This window comes from Poecilia mexicana, unplaced genomic scaffold, assembly GCF_051168715.1.
Source record: "Poecilia mexicana isolate PSO_F unplaced genomic scaffold, ASM5116871v1 scaffold_19, whole genome shotgun sequence".
NCBI classification, from domain to species: Eukaryota; Metazoa; Chordata; class Actinopteri; order Cyprinodontiformes; family Poeciliidae; genus Poecilia; species Poecilia mexicana.
In genome coordinates, this window is record NW_028263388.1 from 22,385,328 (window position 1) to 22,394,856 (window position 9,529).

The window sequence follows — 9,529 nt, forward strand, 5'->3', positions numbered from 1 at the left end:
CATGTGACTTTATACATTGAGCCTTAAATGAGCTGAGGCACAGTCTATAGAGAATGTAGTTCAGAAGATCAGTTTTGGCATTTGCCTAAGCAACGGTTTGTATAAATGAATATATTGTTCATTACTTCTGGGGCATTAATTTTCTCACATATTGCAGAAGAATGCTTGTGCAGGTGTAGTGAATTTCATAAGGGATTTTACCAGATAGTATTGAAAAAAGAGCAAAAATATAAAGGCAAACAGAATAACTCTGAGGTTCGAGCAAAGATCTTTATACATTTTTTAATATGGCCGGTGTCCTTGCATGAACATCACTCAGCAGACATGCCAAAAAAAAAAAAAGAAAAACACCAGCACAGATCTTAAAATGGTGAATCAGTTTGCCTACCCAAAACATGCCATAGCATGTAACTTCACTAAAGTTAGTAGCATTAAGACCCAGTGGGAGTCACTGATTGAATGGAGTACACCACCACCCCATATTACCAACATGCAACAAAAAAGACAAACTCCACTTAGAAAAATGCCATTCTATGCAAAAAAGAAAATTTGCATTATGTATCAGAACAGAATGAATATATTGATCTTGTGTTTTCTAAAATTAATTTCAGCCTTAGTCTAAAGCTGTAGTCTGAAAGAGAAATACAAATGCAAGTAAAATTCATATAAAAGCAGAAAATTTCTCTCTTAATTGAGTTCCAAATCGGATACAGATTCCGATTTCACCGATATTACTCAGCCATGGCCTGGGGTCATATTTGCTTTTCATTGCACACATTATGTAAAACATGATATTATGAATTATCATCTGCTTCCTGTAAAATTGCTGCATATTGCTCAGTATTGACTTAAAACTTACATCATCAGCCTTTTTGCATTATTGGTCATCTGCATATAATTTTATTATCAGCTTTAAAAGAAAGGAGTAATGCTGGTGGAGTGAAAAAACAACTTAGATTAATCCTGTGGACTAACTTTTTACAAATTTATTTATTTATTCATCTTTGGTTTTATTACATCTTCAGTCATTTTTTTTCCATTGAACTCTATGTTCTGCTCAGGAAACGGAACATGTAATTGATATGATTTTTAATTGTATAAATAAATTTCCATTGCTAATCTTAATGAACAGTTTCTTCATTTTGGCTTAGTTTTTGTTGCATAAATAATTGCATGGTTGAACATTTAATGTGCTGTTGATCATGGGAGGCTTTGTTTACAGTGTTTTCATGCACTATTGATCAGAGACGGATTCAGAAAACTAAAAAGCACCACTGGAGAAACAAAATAACAGATTTTAGACACCATTTTGTGTTTTTTCTCCAAGGTGATAATTTCAACACATGAATTAATTCGATAGACTTAATGGCTAGATGTCCATTCATCACCATGGCTGAAATGTCCAAGCTATATTGATTTTTCAAACATTTTGTGAGCATAATGGTGCTGAAAGTTGGCTTTGAAAACATGAAACTGAGTTGAGGATTCAATAGTTACTCATAATTACAAAACAGATCATTATAAAAAGGCAGTATATGCAATTTCCAGACAGTGCCATTTTATAACACAGTCAGGTAACTAGTACATTACCTTCAGTTATTATGAAAATGCTGCATATATCAAAGACAACTCAAAAGAAATTTGCCTTTACCTCACAGCCCTATCTGGGGCTTTGAAATTGGCCTCTGTCTCTTTAATAACCTCCTGCCCTTTTCCGACTCTCCCCCTTCATCGCATCATCACAACTGTCCTCCACGATATTTACAATCGTTAAGAGCTTAGCAGTTGCACCAGGTGTTTGCTAACTGCTGCTGCCACTAGTCTAGAGGAGCAGTCCTTGGGTGGAGAGGTGGAGCTTTGAGTAAATGGGTGGAGCATTGTAAGAAGAGGCGTTTGGCACTTCCAAATGGTTTCCAAGGGAGATTCAAGGCATGAATGAGTCAAAGCATCACTGGGTGGGGTTTAATGAACAATAATATATTATTTATTTATAATAATTTGTAAACTTTCTTTTAATAAGATGCAATTTCTTTTCCATGGTAAATCCTTAAATTGGTACACAAACAGTTTGTTTTTTTGCTCAGCACACATTGCTGTGGTTATTTACCTAGACAACCTTGATCCAAGTTTTTTTTATTATTTCTAAAATACATATTCTTACAGTAGAAGTTTTGTTGTAAACTTGTTGTCTTTTTTCCAGCCATTTCAGCGACTGCTTTTACTTTGAATGTAATTAAGCTTTCTTTTTCAGAGTGTGGTAAGTAAACACTCACGGAGACAAACAGTCATATTTTAGTGTCTATTTATATTGGCAAAGCACCATCTGTGTATCTAACTGCTCAATTTTATATCAACACCATTAGTAGAAATAGAAAGCAATGTATAGTCATACATATAATCCATTTATCTGTTTCAGGTATATCCATAATAGGGTCCTCCAAAAGTGCATTCCTATGACGGTGCAACAGAAATGATGGGCAGACTTCAAATGGGAAAACAATGCATTCAAGCAGAGCCTGTTAGTGTAAATGTAGCCAAGAGAGAGAAAATCGAGATCAGAGGGTTCATTCATTTGCATCAATATTATACTGTTGGTCTTTTTATCTATGTACACATGGTTTTAGTCCAAACCAAGTGGCTACAGAATGGTCTGTTGCATTCAGGTGCATATCCTAGTTTTCACTAAAACAGTCTGTCAATCACCAGGAACAAATTATATAATACTTAAATGTTCTAATAAACTGCAAAGGCATGACAACAGTGTGTTAATTACAAGCTGCTAATTAATGTTTATTTATAAAAATTCTGGCATTGGATAATTACAACCTCACAGAGCACATGCATTATTGGATTACATGGATTTAAATGTTTTCTGTTATGAGACTCTAATAATGTAAATAAAACAATAAACCATCTGCTAATGTATAAGTCACTGAACTCTGACTTAGAGCTAAGTTAACTCTCAGACGGCACAGGAAGCGCAGGCTGAGTCCTCTGTATCAAATGAGACTTCAGATTTTTTTTGAAATGGGATTCTTTGGCATTGCTGTCAACAGTCAGGTTCTCGTCTGCACCAGACAACCATTGATCATCTCATTTTATAGAAACGAAAATAAGTTCATTATTGAATGCCAACCTAGAATCCAGTGTAGCTCTAAAGCTAATTTGTCGTAAAACAATGTACGTTTTATTTGAACTGTTTACTAAAGATGTGTGCATTGTTACGGTTGTACAAAACCAAGATTTATTCAAAAAAAATCTTGCTTAAAATGTGAAACGTTACTCATTATATTCGTGTGTTTTGAAAATTAGGTCAGCAATAACCTGTAAGAGAATTTGTGAGTAGGTGTGCCCAAAACGTTCCAGTAGATTATAAAGCTCAATTCCTTCACAGATTCAAGGTTTCGGCTTGACAGCATTGCTACTTAGATCCCAGCTCCATTTTAATTCAACAAGTCAAAGATGATCCCTGAGCTAATATGGTTTAGGAAAACCAGCACTTGAGGGGATTAGGAAGACAGATGAGAAACGAAGTAATAAGACTAGAGTATAAGGAACAGGGAAAGGAGGACGAGTCAGGCGCAGGGTCACATGAAGAGCGAGGCAGAGGAGTGAGGGAGAAAGATGAAGAGAAACAAGTATAGGGACAAAGACAGAAGGATTATTATCAGCACTCTAATCTTGCCTTCCCAAAGGTATCTGACATTTACTGAATAGTAGGCCACTCCTAATGCACAACTGTGCTGAGTATTAGGGGACCTTATAGGATCAAATCAAATAGTAAACATGCTAGAAGGACAGTTGGTGAGAGACAGTTTGCAGAGGGGAAAAACTAAAAAAAAAAGCGGGCAACCTTAGATACAACTACAGTCATAAATTAGTGAAAGAGAGACAAGAACAGAAGGACAAAGAATATCTAAAACCCACACAGGACGCCGGCCACAAACAAAAAAAAACAGAACTTCCCCTCCTGTGCCATTTGAATATTTCCTGTCCTGCCATTGTTCTGAAGAAAACCATCTTTTTGAATTATTTTTGGATAGAGAGTCAGAAGCTATAAAGCTGGTAATATATTCCCAAACTAGAGAGACAGAGTTTCATGGAGTGAATAAGAACTTTCACTGCTGGAGTTCAGCTTTCCACCTGTATGTAATTTAGAACACAAACTGCTTGAAATTCAGCAACTAAATTGCCAAAAGTATTCACTTGTCAGACTTTCCACACATATGAATTTGAGCAACCTTCCATTCCTAATCTATCTGGTAAATGGTATATTCTTAATCTATAGCATTTGTTGTAATGTTGGTTCACCTTTTGCACCTATAACAGCTTCAACTCTTCTGGTAATATCTTAAAGGTTTAAGATTGTTTAGGATTGTTTTGTTTTTTGTCCATTCTTCCAGATGTGCATTCTTGAGATCAGACTCTAATGTTGGACATAAAAGCATACAGCCTTAGGCATGGAGACGGTGAAGAAGAGTCTGTCAGGTTCAGAGTCTTCACAGATCTGTCAAGTTCTTCTGTACCAAACTTTGCTTGTACTCAAAGTTAACTACAGCTTTGAGAAACTTTCTAGAGTTTGAACAAATATTTGCAAAGCGTGAACTGCAGCTGGAATGAAGGCTTCAAGAGGCACCACTCACTGACTTCATGCTTCCCTTCCCGTGACGGAATCTGCATCTTTGTAAAGTTTAAGCTTAAACGCATATTTGGTGTAATGACCATGAAGGTGATATACACCAAAACAACAATGCAGAAGGAGTGAAGGGCCGTATGAAGCAATGTGAACTTTCTTTCCATCAAATGCGTAGGGATACATGGACACACTTTCCAGAAACCCAACATTTTGCAATTAAAATACTTCTTATTATGATGTATTTTAATCTTAACTGGATTTGGGGTTTTAATCTGCCATATGCCATATTTATCAAAGAGAAATAAATGTTTAAAACTTTGAGTAACGAATCCATATCCCACCTATTGAATCTGAACTACTGAAATCAATTTTTGTTTCAATGAGTTACAGTGAGCTTTTTAGTTCAGTCTCATAATGTTAATGTTACTCTGTTTGCTGCTTCGTCCTAGGGGAGAAGTGACTCATAGAACTTGTCATTCCTGACTTTTCCTAGCATGGTGGATAAGATGGTGGTCAAAACAAAGGCTGCGATCCTCCAGGTGAGCGTGAGCAGTTAAGCAGCGCAGACAGGTTTCCACAGTTCTTCCCAAGGTAAGGATTTGGATTAGCTGAGACTAAGTTACTCAAACTTCCCACAACAACAAGACTAACTCTTTGGTCTTCAGGGTACTGCTAGGATGAATAAAATAAAAGTAATGAACTGACACTGAGGATAGGGGAAAGTAGGGCGCAGACACTGCGCACCTGTTAAAGTATATTCTTTTACTATGCTAGAAATGGTAGGGGACCACTGAGATCCTGAAAGTGCACACCTTTTTCTACAGAAATCTCAAAGGTTTAAAGGGGGGATGTTATGTAAAATCAACTTTTTTGAGTTTTATATAATGTTATAATGTTAATCCTTCTTCAAAAACATACCTAGAGTGTTGCTTTGATACTTTCATGTATGTTTCAGAAACGCTTTCCACACAATTCATCGCCCCACAAAGCACTCCTTCCCCACACAGTTCCTCCAGACTAGTGGCAGCAGCAGTTGGGAAACATCTGGTAGAACTGCACATGTGCTAATCATATGAACTACCTCTGGGTTGCTCCTAAGAACAGTTGTAAACTGCATTATGGAGAAATGTGACGACGTACTGAAGACAAAGTGTCAGAAAGAGAAGGAGCTTCTTAAAGAGACAGAGGCCAATTTCAAGGCATCAGACGCAAAGTCAACTTTTATATTTTTGATAAATACAGCATTTTCATAACAACTCCATGTAAGATAGTTACTTGATTGTGCTATGAAATGGCAGATTGTGCTATGAAATGGCAGTATGTGCTAAGAAAATATTAACATATTGATGGTAAAAATTGCAAATTTTCTTACTGTCAAACTACCAGGGAAACACGTCCTTCCATTGACTGTGCCCACTTATCCTTGCAGGCTTGTGGTTTGCTGTAATAGATGCTGATTTTAACTGTCGATGCATTTGATTAAGCAAAATAATTTACTTATTTTGCAACTGACTGAGTCAGCTTGATTTCTGTTGCAGGAAGAGATTGCATTAGTTTCTCCGGGCTGCGATGAGGTTTCCAGGTTTTTGTTTGATCAAAAAAAAAAAAAAGAAAACAACACAGATCCACACACTAAAATTTAGTTTAAGAAAAGGGTAATGATTTTTGGTGATGGAGTGACTGAAGTTTGTCACTCCGTAAGAATTTTTCATCTCGGAACATTACACTAAGATTGCATCATTGCCTGTATTTCCTGTTTAAGAGTCTGTTGTGTGTCTTTGCATGTGTGTGTGTAAGAAAAAAAAATAGGAGAAGGATTTCACTGGTCTGCTGCACACGTGTGCATGCAGAATGGCAATGAAAGTTTTGAGATTTTGTCCTCAACTCGATGATGCCTGGAAGATGTCAAAAGCCATGATGTCATGATGATGACATACTGTTTTCAGAAAATAAAATAAAACTGAAAAATTTAATCTCTTTGAAGCCAGACATGACCATATTCTCTTGATCCAGGCAGCATCCACAGGGACTATGGTTGACATCTCATAACTTATAAACAAGACCTCTGAAAAGTTTTCTTTTACATTCTGCTGGCCTCTGCTCCAGGAAACATTGGAATCTTTTACTAAAGAAAAAATAATTCAAGTATCAAATTAAAACCTTTTCAATCAGCAGGATAAACAGAAAGCTTTGAAGTTATGACTTTGCTCCTGGTTTAACCAGACATATTGAGCTGCTGTTTGGCTAATAGGTTAAAATTCAGTACTATGAAAATGATCTGAGTCGTCCCTTTTTCACTTTAATTTTGCAATGACTCACTAAAACAAAAGCCAACGGTTCAAGGAAAAACTCAAAAGCTTCTGATCAAAATCATTTCACAAAAAAGATTACAAGAATTTATGTATCTTGACGCGCTGAAGACGACTAACTGATTTTCAAACTGAGAACCAGAAAGACGCAGAAATGTGCAAGTCACAATATGGTCAAATGACTTGAACATATTATAGTTGCTGGTTTAAAATGGACTGGTCAACGTTTTTCAAAAACGGATTGGTTGACAGAAAATGGTCCAAAAAAGAAATTCACGATGGCTAGATCTCAATTTAATTACGGTGGAAAAGGAGCTGAGCTGAGCTGACACATCTGTAGCAACCGGCAATAATGTCAATATCAACCAAAATCTCATGTTTCCAACACCAAACAGAAGCTATGCTGCAAATAACCTGGGCAGTGTTGAGCATAAAAGGGCAACCAATGTGGTATTTGTTAGAAGGTTGCAGAGTTTTATACATTTCTCCAGCTTAATATGATTTATTAAAGTTGGCTTTATAAAACACTAATTCTTTTATCAAGGCTTTTGATAAAGTTTTGATCATTTTTGTAGACTTAAAGCTTATAACATTATTGATGTTTTGAGTTAATCGGGTATTACTTCGAGTTTTGGCACTTTTTTAATAACAGCTGCTCATATTAGCCTCCCAAGCTAGTTATAGCTACATACAGTTTTTTTTGTGTGATGTGTGGTGTAAGCGGACGGCGTTTGTCCTGCGATGGATTCCAGAGCTCCAGACCTTTGCCACATGTCTTCCTCCGCTCTCACCAGCACTTCCTGTCTGATTAGGGTGAATAAAGGCCACTAATACCACAAAATCTTACATTTGGTTCCCAAAATCGAACTTTTTTGAAAAGCAGGCTCTCTGTGTATCATTTTCACATTGACTTTGTTTCGTTCTGAGTTACTGCTCCATGTAGTAGTTTCACAAAATAGCTAAGTGGCTGACTTCATACACTAGCTGTTTACAGCTCTTTAATGTGTTGCAATGAAATTAATTAGCACACCCAACAGTTTCTGGAAAGTGTTGACTCAGGATCCGTTGATGCGACCAGCTGGGTGACATTATTTTCCGTCTACCCACATTGTATATAAAACACACATAATAAAAGGGGGAAAAAGGAGAACATTTTTAACATGAAACTGACTCCAGCATCCTCATCCACTTTTTCTGCATGCAGGATCTGCCTTACTGGTAAGCAACTCAAGTTCTACTCATGCATCCCAGTACATGCAGACTGTATCTCTTTACTGCCTCCTGGGCGAATGTTTTTAGCACTCTCAACGGGTCGAACAGAGGAAATTCAGGGTTATTGAGGCAGAATCTCATTTCCCTCAATCCAGCCACATGACAGGACAGCTGTAGTTGAGAGATTTATGGTGTTGAGCTCGCGCTGCTTCATTAGGAAGAGCTGAACGTCTGATGATGGACTGGCCTCTGTAGTATCTTTTACTGTCCGTGCAGCTGTTTGGTGCTCCGGTCGGGTCGGGTAAAATCTGGACGGCTGCCATTTGATTTCTCAGGGTGGGTTACAGGCAAAGAGGACCAGACCAGAAAGGTCCAACCGGCATCTTCTGTATCTCTGCCAGGAAGCTGCAAGGGCCATTAAGCATGATATCACGGGCAGACAGCTTCCAAGTTGTTTATCATCACCACCCCGGCTCTGCATGACGGATGCAATAGCGAGCGCTCACACCATAGCAGGATCGCTCCAGCACTGCATGTTGCATGAAAGCTATAATACAATATCCTTTCCTTGTCAATCTCTTGAAACCTGCTGGGAGCCCTGGGCAAGAATCCACCCTTTGTAACACTCTGGAGCTCCTTAATCTCACCGCACTGTCTACAAGACTTCCTCTTAACGTGTGTCCAAACGCTCCCTGCTGCTGGAACAGTTGCTCCCTAAACCAAAACATTCAGAATCGCTGCATGGTGGGCGGAACAATACTTTCTTACAGAAATGTGATTGAATCAACCATGTCTTCCTGTCCTTTCTTTTTTTTCCTTTTTTTTTTAAGAAAAACAATTTATCTAAAACTTAAGTTTGGCCTCTGTAAGTTGTATTAATTGTTGCATAATTTCAAATCTACTTTTTTACGTCAACTAGTGTGTTCTGAAAAACTATTTGCACCCTTATGAATTACGTCTGTTTTTTGTCATAGTTAAAGGTTTCAAGTTGAAAAGTGGTTAAATGAAAAATAGATTAATGAAAAATGGGTACATGGATAAAGGCATAAATGAAAAATAGATAAATAAAAAGAGAAATTGGGAAATTGATAATATGAAAAATAAATAAATTAAAAATTGGTTTAATGAAAAAGCTAAATTATTTATTTAACACATTTTTTATTTATTTCACTCATTTTCTTCATTTTTTGATTTATTTCACCCATTTATTTATTTATTTAATTTTGGCTGAAATGGCTCTCCATATCAAATGAAAGAAATGTTGATATCAGATTATATCCTAAAAGGCAGTTCTCAGTAAGAGGGGAAAAAAGTATCTAATCTAATTTGGCACCTTGTGAAAAAGTAATTATACCTTTAAAATGCCAACTGG